This window comes from Protopterus annectens, chromosome 3.part0 (genome assembly GCF_019279795.1).
Source record: "Protopterus annectens isolate FY-2018-M chromosome 3.part0, PAN1.0, whole genome shotgun sequence".
Classification (NCBI taxonomy): Eukaryota; Metazoa; Chordata; order Ceratodontiformes; family Protopteridae; genus Protopterus; species Protopterus annectens.
Window position 1 is genome coordinate 1909031275 of NC_056731.1, and position 12856 is coordinate 1909044130.

Here is a 12856-nt window from a genome sequence, read left to right on the forward strand (position 1 = left end):
AGGCATATCCAACATTTGGAATGTTCACAAAAATTCCTCACTAAAAGAATGCAGGGCACAAGTCCTTTGCAGACCATCTCAGGGCCATATCCCTGTCTTCTGCTGCCTCCAGGCTCTTGAGGGAAGATTTATGCCTGACCTACAATGTATTGTCACATACCTCCTGCATATCCACAAAACAAACACCAGAAGTACACATTCTAAAGATTTAAACTTTATCTGTGATATAAATAGGACATGTTGGAGAGGCAGGTATGTATCCCAGAGACTACCACTTTCTGGAACTGTCTTCCCATCCATGTGAAGTAGAGTTCCTCCCTAACCCAATTCAAGTGTAACTTGGACAATTGTATGGGGAACAGGAAAGTCATCTTTGGTTTGGCACCTGTGTCTAATGTCAAAGATTTGGGATCTGTGGGTAGGCTTAAAATTGCTTTTTGTGGTCATTAGTCTAATAAACACCTGCAAACTTGTAAATCTAAGTGTTTTACTGACATCATTACATTTTGCTGTGAAGAGTACATTAAGCCTTTACCTTGTGAACCTGTTGCCAGTTCATCCAGAGTGGTGACCACTTCTCAGGCTTTTTTCTTCTATTGCAACCTTGGATGATAGGCTGATGTTCATCGTGTTACCCTGCTGCAGTCATCACATTTGGGTTATCCTGCCGTCAGGCGGTCCTGCAGTCAGCCCGAATTCCAAAGTCTTGGTCCGGCGTCGGTTGCTGTCGCTTCCTCCCTGACGTCAGTGCGCCAGGGGTATATAAGAGGCATCCGACTCCATTTTCCCCAGTCTTTCTTGCCGTGCGGTGCCCGAAGCAGAAGCAGTTTGCAAGTGCCGGTCGGCCGACACCTGAGATTTTCGATTTGAATTTCAGTCCGAAGTCTTCAATAAAGGTAAGTACCCCGTTGGGGAACATTTTCTTGCCTCAGTCCGATGTCAGAAAAAGTTAACAATTGCATTTCTTGTTGGAAGCAAATACCTCATAAGGACTTCCATTCCTATTGTATTCCTTGCCTAGGCCCAGACCACAACGTCACAGGTTGTCGGTTTTGCGCTAGGTTTAATAAACGAACTATCAAATGCCGTTTTGACTTCGCACGGCATTACTTTGGTAGGAAATTTAATTATATTATGCCGTCGGAGCAGCCGATGATCGCCACTCATAAAAAACGCAAGGATAAGGACAGGCAGCCTAGGAATAAGCCAGACACCGAGGCCTCAGCTGGGCCTATCGCCGGTTCTCCGGTTTTCAGTGAGGCGCCGACGCAGCCCCTGACGACTGCAGAGCTGGAACCCCAGACAGCTGCAGATTCCCATGCGAAGTCTACTAGGCCGACGCAGCCTTCTACTGATACCGGAGCAGAACTAGACACTGGTGCAGTGGAAGCACCTTCGGTTTCTGAAGGTGTCTTCAGACCGACTACACTCACCATTACATCTTATGCTAAACTTAAAACTCCTTTAAAACCAAAGAAAACTGTACATCAGTCTATAGTTCAAGGCCCCATGCCTAAGAAACAGATGCTTAAGATGGCTGAAGATTTGATTACCCTTATCGGGGGTTCCCATCCCCCTCCTGATAAAAGACCAAGACAAGAGGAGGATTATGCATTCTCTGACCGGGTTTCTCTCTCCTCAGGTTCTTCTGAGGAACAGGATTACACTTTTCCACCTTATGAAGATTCTGATGCTGAAGACTCTATTCCCTCAGCATCTCCCGCTGAAGACTACTCCTTTGGGGAGACTTTACATACCATGAGGGAACATTTCCACTGGGAAGGCCAGGATTACTCAGATTCTAAGAAAAGGCTCCGAGAGTTCCTTTTACTACCCCAGCACAGATTTCTTGCTATCCCTCCTGTTCTGAATATTGTGGATGATGTTTACTTGGAGTCTAGTTTAAATCCAGACTTTCTTCCTCCTGCTCCAGCCAAACCAGACAGATACTACAGAGTACCTGACTCTCACAAATTCCTTTATAAAAGCCCTGTAGCTGACCCAGAAACCATTCCCAGGGTCCTAAGGGAGCTAAAGCTTCTATGGCTAAAACTTCTGTGCCCTCTGAAAGGGATTCCAGAGCCCTAGATAGATGGGGCAAGAAAATATACACCTCAGCTACTCTGGCTATGAGAGCTTTAAATTGCCAGTTTCACATGTTGAAATATCAACAATTTCTAATGTCTCAGTTAAAACAAAAAATGAGCACACATTCAGAACTGCCTGAATTCAAAGAAATGCAGGATCTGTTGCATGCAGCTGAACAAGTGGGCAAACATACTTTACAATGCGTATTTGACTCATTGGAAGCTTCTTGTAGAGCAGCTGTTACTGGCTGTGTCATACGTAGGCATGCTTGGTTAAAAGAACAACCCCCCCCGACCATATTAAAGCAAAATTGTTGGATGCACCTTTACAACAGGATGTATTATTTGGCGTCAAAGCAGAAGAGGTTTTAAAGAAAATTGAGGATAAGGCAAAGTCTATGCAAACGGTCAAGGATTTTTTGCAGGTACAACCCCCGCTCGATTCAGCAGAAGTTGGCCAACAAAAAACTGGTCCTTTCCAGCTTCAGACAGATCACAGAGGGGTAAATACAAACGCCCAAGGGGCAGAGGTCAGTCACAGGACCGTTACAAACCTCGCCAATGGGGTTCTGCTACCTTGAAAGGAGGAGAAGACAGGCCCCAAGCTAGCAGAAGACAAACACAATGACTCAATGCTCAAACTACCAAGCAAATCTCTCCTGGCAACTCCCTTGGGAGGAAAACTAGCATTTTTTGCAGACAGATGGCACATCATCACAAAAGACAAATGGGTTCTAAACATTGTCTCTCAAGGATACAGATTCCACTTTCATACCTTACCAAGGAACAAAGGAATGCCAAACCTGCCACCAAATCAATGGGCAGAGGCACAAAAACAAATTACAGCTCTCATGAACATGAGAGCCATTCAACAGGTACCTACACAGGAGCAAGGACAAGGATTTTACTCAAGACTCTTCTAGTCCCAAGAAAGGACAAAGCATGGAGACCCATTCTGGATCTTTCATTTCTGAACACCTATCTGCAAGTACCAAAATTCAAGATGCTGACACTACAGCAGCTTCTTCCCATGCTGGGCAAGAATGCTTGGCTAGTCACTTTGGACCTCAAGGAGGCATACCTGCATGTTCCTATCAGACAAAATTGCAGAAGATACCTCCGCTTCATTGCAGGTTCAAAGCATTATCAATTCTCTGCACTGCCCTTTGGCTTATCTACTGCGCCCAGGGTCTTCACAAAATGCCTGGCACCAGTAATTGCATACTGCAGACAAAGAGGAATTCAAATATACCCATACCAGGACGACTGCCGTATTCAAGCAGAAAGCAAAGACATTCTTTTAAAGCATCTGGCATTTGTCAAACACCTTCTAAGTTGCCTAGGGTACACAGTAAACGAAAAGAAATCAAAACTAGTGCCCTCACAAAACATAATATTCCTGGGTGCCAGCTTGAATTCAATGGCCCAGATGGCTTATCTCACGCCAGACAAGCAACGACAGCTGTTTCAATATTTCAAAATAATGGCAACAAAGACCCAACTCCCTGCAAGAAAAATTCTGCAGGCCTTGGGATTCATGGCATCTTGCATACTACTAATACCATTTGCAAAACTGCATATGAGGAAATTACAATGGTACCTGAAAAGTGTATGGACTCAGCACAGCCACAGCTTGGAAACAATGGTACCACTCATTCCCTGCCTTCAACAGGAGTTTCTATGGTGGGCACAGGCATGTCACCTCAACAAGGGTCAGCTTTCACCTTACCCACAGTCAGGCAAACTATGACAAGAGATGCATCGGACTATGCCTGGGGAGCACACATGGCAGGCCAGTGCATTCAGGGCAAATGGACTACAGATCAGAGGCACCTGCATATCAATCAAAAGAAATGCTAGCAGTACAGAATGCCCTAACAGCTTTCAAGGACGTTCTACACCCAGGACAACTACTAATATAGACGGACAATACCACAGTCATGTGGTACATAAATAAGCAAGGGGGCACACATTCCTACCCTCTATGCAGGCAAGCAATGACCTTGTGGAACACTGCACTGTCTTACTAGGTTCAATTACAAGCTTAATTCCTGCCAGGACAGAAAAATACATTGGCAGACGACCTAAGCAGAAACATCATGGATCCACACGAATGGAAACTAGATCCACAAGTATTTGCAATGATAGCTCAAAAATGGGGACGCCCAGACATAGATCTGTTTGCAAGCCCCCACAACCACCAACTTCAAAAATTTTGCACAAGGATCTTCCATCCACTAGCTTGGAAAGTGGATGCCCTCTCATTCAGCTGGAAAACATTAACAGTGTATGCCTTCCCTCCACTACCTCTTCTAGCAAAGGTACTGCTGAAAGTCAGATTAGAGAGACCACAAATGATACTCGTTGCACCAGACTGGCCATGCCAGCATTGATACCCAATTTTAAGGAACATGGCCCAAGGCCCGCCATGGATTTTGCCACAAATTCCTCACCTGCTCACCCAGCGAGATCATCAGATTCTACACAGCCAGCTCAAGACTTTAAACCTGGCTGCATGGCAAATTACCTAAACAACCAGCCAACACCTTTATCCAAAGCTGTTATGGATGTCATTCTGCAGGCCAGGAGACCCAGCACCAGGAAAACCTATTCAGACAAATGGAAAAGATTTTGCGCCTGGAACCAGGCTAAAGGCCTAAACCCCTTGATCCAAACATCCCTCAGATTCAACAATATTTAACTGAGATGTTACACAAAGGACTTTCCTTTTCATCTATTAAGCTCCACACCTCAGCAATTTCAGCTCATTACAGCATGGATCCTCCTTTATTCTCACATCCACTCCTGAGACAGTTCCTCAGAGGGGCTAAGAACTTAAGACCGCAAAGGAGAGCTCCAACACCTACTTGGGATCTCAACTTTGTTCTGGAAAAGCTTACACTACCGCCCTTTGAACCAGCTTTTTCTGCTGATTTAAAATTTCTTTCATGGAAAACTGCCCTACTACTAGCAATAATCTCAGCTAGAAGAGTCACAGAGCTACAGGCACTAATGGCAGTGGAACCTTTCATCATTTTTCATCAAGACAGAGTCTCTCTACGAACAAATCCTTCCTTTATGCCAAAGGTGGTATCCAGTGTGGCCCTAAACCAAACCATTTACTTGCCCACCTTCTTCCCAAATCCCCAGAAGAAAGGAGAAAGACTCCTGCACTCTTTGGACATTCACAGGCAATTACGTTACTACTTGGATAAAGCTAAGGCTTTCAGAAAAACTGACCAGCTTTTTGTAGCTTATGCTACAGGATCACAAGGAAAAGCTATCTCAAAACAGACCATTTCAAAATGGATAGGGCATTGCATACGTTTCTGTTACACACATCATGGGAAACCAGTAAGTGCTAAGATTAGGTCCCACTCCACCAGGGCTACAGCTACATCAACAGCCTTTCTCAGGGGAGTGCCAACCAAGGATATTCTGGAAGCTGCTACTTGGAGTTCAGTGCACACCTTCACCAAACACTATCACTTACCTCTATACTCTAAGACTAGGCCTGGTTTTGCCACTGCAGTTTTGCAGGGCTTACTAGCTTCTTCTAACCCTGGCTGACTCCACCTCCCATCCTTAGCTTTGGGATTCAACCCAAGTGTGATGACTGCAGCAGGGTAACACGATGAACATAGTACAGTTTTGTACCTACCATAAATGTAGATGTTCGAGTGTTCACCCTGCTGCAGTCCAGGTTACCCTCCCTCCATCCCCTCTGAACTAGCTGAACTTATGTCTACCACTCTATCCTATACTACCTCTATGGTGTATTTGCTTGTGCCTAAGGGTTTTGTTTTATTTATATATATATATATATATATATATATATATATATATATATATATATATTGCCTACCTATTGGGGGCACCTGACATCTGGGGCAAGAAAAACTGAAGAAAATGGCATCGTATGCTTCTTATAGGTTTGATCAGGTTTCCATTTCCTCTGATTCCTCTTCAGACCAGGGATACTCTCTACCCCCCTATGAGGACTCTGATGCTAAAGAATCTATCCCTTCAGCCTCTCCTCCTGAGGATTATTCTTCTGGGGAAACTTTACATACCATGAGGGAGCATTGCCATTGGGAAAGTCAGGATTATTCAGAATCCAAGAAAAGGCTCAGGGATTTCCTTTTATTGCCTCAGCACAGGCCTCTGGCTATTCCGTCTGTACTAGATATTGTGGATGATGTGTTCTCTGAATCCAGCTTATCTCTTGATTCTTTGCCCCCTGCACCAGCCAAGCCAGATAGGTATTATAGAGTCCCTGACTCTCTCAAGTTTCTTTATAAAACCCTTCTGCTGATCCAGAAACTATTTCCCAGGGTCCAAAAGGGGCTAAGGCTTCTATTGCAAAAAATCCAGTACCCTCTGACAGAGATTCCAGAGCTTTGGATAGATGAGGGAAGAAAGTTTACACTTCTGCAACTTTAGCAGTAAGGGCTTTAAATTGCCAGTTTCACATGCTTAAGTACCAACAATATTTAATGGCTCAGTTAAAACAGAAAATGCTTGCAAGCTCAGGCGCTCCTGACTGTAAAGAAATGCAGGATTTATTGCATGCAGTTGAACAGGTGGGAAAACATACTCTGCAATGTGGTTTTGATTCTGTAGAGGCTTCTTGTAGAGCCGCAGTTACAGGTTCTGTGATTCGAAGACATGCTTGGCTAAAAGAATAGAGTTTACCTGATTATGTTAAGGCAAAATTATTGGATGCTCCTTTACAGCATGATACCTTGTTTGGTGTTAAGGCAGAAGAGGTGTTAAAGAAAATGGAGGATAAAGCTAAATCTATGCAAACAGTCAAGGATTTCTTACAGGTACAGCCACCTCGATTTAGCAGAAATTGGCCAACAAAGAATTGGTCCTTTCCAGTGTCAGACAGGCCACAGAGAGGCAGATACTGACGCCCAAGAGGCAAATCTCAACCCCAAAGCTCTAACAGACAACGACAGTGGGGCACCTCAACCCCAAAAGGAGGTGAGGACAAGTCTCAACCTTACAGGAAACAGTCCCAATGACTTCCCCTTTCGTACGCCAAGCACTTCCCTTTTGGCAGCCCCCTTAGGGGGAAAACTAGCACTTTTTTTCTCAAAACTGGCAAACAATCACCCAAGACAAATGGGTTCTGAATATTATGTCTCAAGGTTACGGGTTCCACTTTCATACTTTACCAAGGCTAAAAGGAATGCCAGACCTGCCACAGAATCAATGGGCAGAGGCACAAAAACAAATTTCAGCCCTCATGGACATGAGAGGTATTCAAAAAGTACCACAACAGGAACAAGGACAAGGATTTTACTCAAGACTATTCCTGGTCCCCAGAAAGGACAAGGCGTGGAGGCCCATACTCGACCTTTCAATTCTAAATACTTACCTGGATATTCCGAAATTCAAAATGTTGTCATTACAGCAGCTTTTACCCATGCTGGGCAAGAAGTCTTGGCTTGTTACTCTGGACCTCAAAGAGGCATACCTGCATGTCCCTATCAGACAAAATTGCAGAAGATACCTCAGATTCAAAGCTGATGCACTACCAATTTTCTGCACTGCCCTTTGGCTTATCTACTGCGCCCAGGGTCTTTACAAAGTGCCTGGTACCAGTAATTGCATTTTGCAGACAAAAAGGAATTCAAATATATCCATACCTGGACGACTGCCTCATTCAAGCAGAGACAAAGGACATTCTTCTACAGCATCTGTCGTTTGTAAAAAGGTTGCTAATTTCTCTAGGGTACACAGTAAAAGAAAAAAAGTCAAAACTAGTGCCCTCACAACAGATTATATTCCTGGGTGCCAGCTTAAATACAACGGCCCAGATGGCTTATCTCACAGTGCCAGCTTAAATACAACGGCCCAGATGGCTTATCTCACGCCAGACAAACAAATTCAATTAACTCAATATTTTCAATTACTGGCAAAAAAGTCCCATCTCCCTGCAAGAAAAATTCTGCAGGCCCTGGGATTCATGGCATCCTGCATACTACTAATACCAAATGCCAGACTGCATATGAGGAAATTACAATGGTACCTAAAAAGTGTTTGGACTCAACACTCTCACAGTTTAGAAACAGTAATACCAATGATTCCCTGCCTACAACAGGAGTTTCAGTGGTGGGCACAGGCATGTCACCTAAACAAGGGTTAGCCTTTTACCCTACCCACAGCCAGGCGGACTCTAACAACAGATGCTTCGGATTACGCCTGGGGAGCACACATGGCAGGAAAATGCATTCAGGGCAAGTGGACCACAGACCAGATGCATCTTCACATCAATCAAAAAGAGATGTTGGCTGTTCAAAATGCCCTAACAGCTTTCAAGGACCTTCTGCATCCAGGACAATTATTATTAAAAACAGACAACACCACAGTAATGTGGTACATAAACAAGCAAGGGGGCACTCATTCTTATCCCCTATACAGGCAAGCCGTGACCTTGTGGAACACAGCTCTAACGTATCAAGTTCATCTGCAAGCACAATTCCTGCCAGGAAAGAAAAATACTCTGGGAGACTATCTAAGCAAAAATGTCATGGACCCTCATGAATGGAAATTGAATCCACATATCTTCAGCATGGTAACACAAAAATGGGGATGCCCAGACATAGATCTTTTTCCCTCCCCACTGAATTGCCAACTCCAAAAATTCTGCACAGGGACTTATCACACACAAGCATGGAAAGTGGATGCTCTCTCGTTCAGCTGGAAAAGCCTAAAAGTTTATGCCTTCCCACCACTGCCTATCCTTGCAAAGGTACTCCTAAAAGCCAGGCAAGAAAAAACACAGATGATCCTGATTGCTCCAGACTGGCCATGCCAGCACTGGTACCCAGTCTTAAAGAACTTAGCTCAAGGCCCACCATGGATTTTGCCTCAAATTCCACACCTTCTGACTCAACAAAACAATCAGATCCTGCACGGTCAGCTCAAAACCCTAAACCTGGCTGCATGGCAGATTCATTAGTCAAACAGGCAACACCTCTCTCTAAAGCTGTTATGGATGTCATTTTGGAGGCCAGGAGGCCTAGCACCAGGAAAGCTTACTCAGAAAAATGGAAGAGATTCTGCGCCTGGAACCAGGTTCAAAGCCTTGACCCTCTTGTTCCAAACATTCCTCAGATTTTACAATACTTAACTGAGATGCTGGACAAAGGCTTATCCTTCTCATCAATTAAGATCCATGCCTCTGCCATTTCAGCACATTACAACACGGATCCTCCTTTATTCTCTCATCCCTTGCTAAAGCGCAGTACCTCAGAGGGGCTAAAAACATAAGACCGCCCCGAAGAGCACCGACACCAACTTGGGACCTCAATTTCGTTTTGGAAAAACTGACCCTGCCACTTTTTGAGCCAGCCAATACAGCCGATCTAAAATTTTTATCATGGAAAACAGCTCTGCTCCTGGCAGTAACTTCAGCACGAAGAGTCTCAGAGCTTCAGGCATTAATGGCAGTGGAACCTTTTATAATTTTTCATCAGGACAGGGTTTCTTTAAGGACAAACCCTACTTTTATGCCAAAGGTGGTATCTAGTGTGGCATTTAACCAAACCATCCATTTGCCAACTTTTTATCCAAACCCCCAGAATTAAGGGGAGAAACTTCTGCACTCTTTGGACATACACAGGCAGCTATGCTTCTACTTGGACAAAACAAAAGCTTTCAGGAAAATTGAGCAACTGTTTGTAGCATATGCTGCAGGATCACAGGGCAAGGCTATCTCAAAGCAGACTATATCCAAATGGATAGGACACTGTATTCATTACTGCTACACACATCACAGAAAATCAGTCCCTAATAACATTAGGCCACATTCCACCAGGGCAACAGCCACATCAACAGCCTTTCTCGGAGGAGTACCTACCAAGGAAATTTTGGAGGCTGCAACTTGGAGTTCAGTGCACACCTTTACCAAGCATTACCATTTGCCTCTTTACTCTAAATCCAGAGCAGGATTTGCCACTGCAGTTCTGCAGGGCCTCATAGCCAATCCTAACTCTTTATAGACCAGCCACCCAACCTTAGCTTTGGGATTCTACCCAAGTGTAATGACTGCAGCAGTGTAACATGATGAACATAGTACAGTTTTGTACCTACCATAAATGTAGATGTTCGCGTGTTCACACTGCTGCAGTCCAGGTTACCCTCCCTCCATCCCCTCTGAACTAGCTGGACTTTATCTGTACCTTTCTATCCTATACAACCTTTGTGGTGTATTTGCTTGTAACTGAAGGTATTTTTTTTTATTTTATATATGTATTTTTTATTAGCAATATGTATTGCCTACCTACTTGGGGGCACCTGACATCTGGGGCAAGAAAAACTGAAGAAAATGGCATCGGATGCATCTTATATACCCCTGGCGCACTGACGTCAGGGAAGAAGCGACAGCAACCGACGCTGGACCAAGACTTTGGAACTCTGGCCGACTACGGGACCGCCTGATGGCAGGATACCCCAAGTGTAATGACTGCAGCAGTGTGAACACTCGAACATCTACATTTATGGTAGGTACAAAACTGTACTTTTTAAGTAAAGTAGCTCTTATATAAGATTCAATATCTAGGAAATGTATTCCTCCCTGATCCCATTGTCTGGTATGATGGGTATATGCAGTTTTGTTTCTTTTAGGATACCACAAGAATCTTAGCAATATTGATGTTATTTTCTTAAGATAAGTTTTCTCAGGAATTAACAAAGTGGCTTGTACAACATACAAAATTTTAGGAAGAAGAACCATTTTAATCCGCTGTAATCTATCTTCAAAACTATAAATACCTTATTATATTTGCACACTAGAGAACCTATTGTATCCATGACCCTTCTATAATTAATATTCAATATATCTTGTATACTTTCACACAGGTCTATCCCCAGGTATTTTATTGTTGTGACTTGTTCTCCTGTGATATGATTCTTATCTATTTGAAAATAATTTTTTTATTTAATAATAAATATTTAGGCTTTTGATTATTAAAACGGAGTCCTGAGATCTTATGAAATTTCTCTATCAGATTTTCTAGTTCATCTAAATTTTCTTTTGAATTCAATAGTGTAAGAAGTATATCGTCAGCAAAGAGCATGATCTTGGAGTTATATTGCCGAAATATATTTATTCCTTTTATCTTTGGATTATTTCATATTAATATAGCCAATAGCTGTATAACCAATGCAAATAAAATGGGTGACATAGGGCATCCCCGTTTAGTACCTCTCATAACTTGTATAGCCTCTGAATTAAAGGGTCCTATTTTAACATAAGTTAAGTTGTTTTCATAAACCTTTTTAATAAATAAAGGAGACAGGAAAATCATAAGCTTCTAAGATTTTAATTAAATAATCCCAGTTCAAGGAATCAAAAGCCTTCTCAATATCTAGTCCAGTTATTAAGGGTTCTATATTTTCTTTGTTTAAATAATCAATTAATGTCATTATTCTTTTAATGTTGTTATGTGCATGTCTATTTTGAATAAACCAGGTTTGGTCATAGTTGTTTATTTCATACATTTGATTTTTTATTTTTTTTTTACCAGTATAGACATAAATATTTTATAATCATTATTTAATAATGAAATTGGCCTATATGAACTGCAATGGCTATCATCCTTATTTTTTTTTTAAATGGGTATGATTGAGTATCTCCATGAAGGAGGGATTATTGCATGAGTTTGAATTTCAATAAATGTTTTATGTAACATTGAAGTTATATTTGTGGGGAATAATTTGTAAATTTCTGTGATTAAACCATCCATTCCAGGAGATTTACTAGTTTTACTTTATTTGATTGTATCAATGACTTCATGTGTAATGGAGTTTTGTAATTCCCTTTGTAAACTTTCAGGGATTGATTTAATATTCAAAATCATATTTTCTAAAATGGTATGTTCTGTTATAGTATTCTTGCTTTTATAATGATTTCTGTAATGACACTTGAAAGCATCAAGTATATCTCCTATTTCCAAAACTGTCTTACCTTTTTCTTCATGTAAGATATTAATAGAATTAGCTTTAGATTGCATTTTAACTTTAACAGATAAATTATGTAAGTGTTTTGGAGAAGTGGCATAAGAATTTATTTTTAACCTCTACATGGCTAAATTAGTTTTGTGATTTAAAATTTCGATATATCTTTTATTTAAGTCTTCTATTGTCTTCTTATTCTCTAACAAGTTAGGAGATTTTTTAGATTTAAATGTGAGTTTTCTTTGTAGATCTTGAAGTTCTGATTCCCATTCCTTGATTTTATTTTTGTACAAATCAATCACTTTTCCATAAATATAAGCTTTTAATGAATCCCAAACCATTACTATATTCACTTCTGAGCTGTAATTTATATCTACAAAGAAATTAAGTTAATTCACTAACCATTGCTTAAATTCTTTAATTTTTGTAATGTACGAAGGAATACTAGAAATGAATGTTAGTGGCTTAAAATCTATTTGCATTTTTAGAACTAGTGAATTGTGGTCTAAGATGGGGCATGGAATTATTGTAAAGGAAGTAAATTTTGTTTGAAGATCCTGAGAAATGCATAGCTTATCAATTCTGGTTTGAGTATCAAATATATAATCTTGGTGGGAGAATAACAAAGAATTGCTATCTATAACATTAAAGGTATCTTTCAATTTTAAAGATGGGTCCATCTTTTAGTATTTTTGCAGTAGCTGTTAAGCGTGGAGATTTTTATTAGTAGTTTCAGACGTATCAGTTACACAATTAAACTTCCCCCATTATTAAATTACCTTTAGATATATTTGTAA

At 41.5% G+C, this 12856-nt stretch overlaps 1 protein-coding gene across 1 annotated transcript in view; it reads left to right on the plus strand.

Moving 5' to 3' along the window:
- WWP1 (WW domain containing E3 ubiquitin protein ligase 1) overlaps nt 1–12856 on the plus strand; it is a 2386594-nt gene that overhangs the window by 1141481 nt on the left and 1232257 nt on the right. The window lies entirely within an intron of this gene.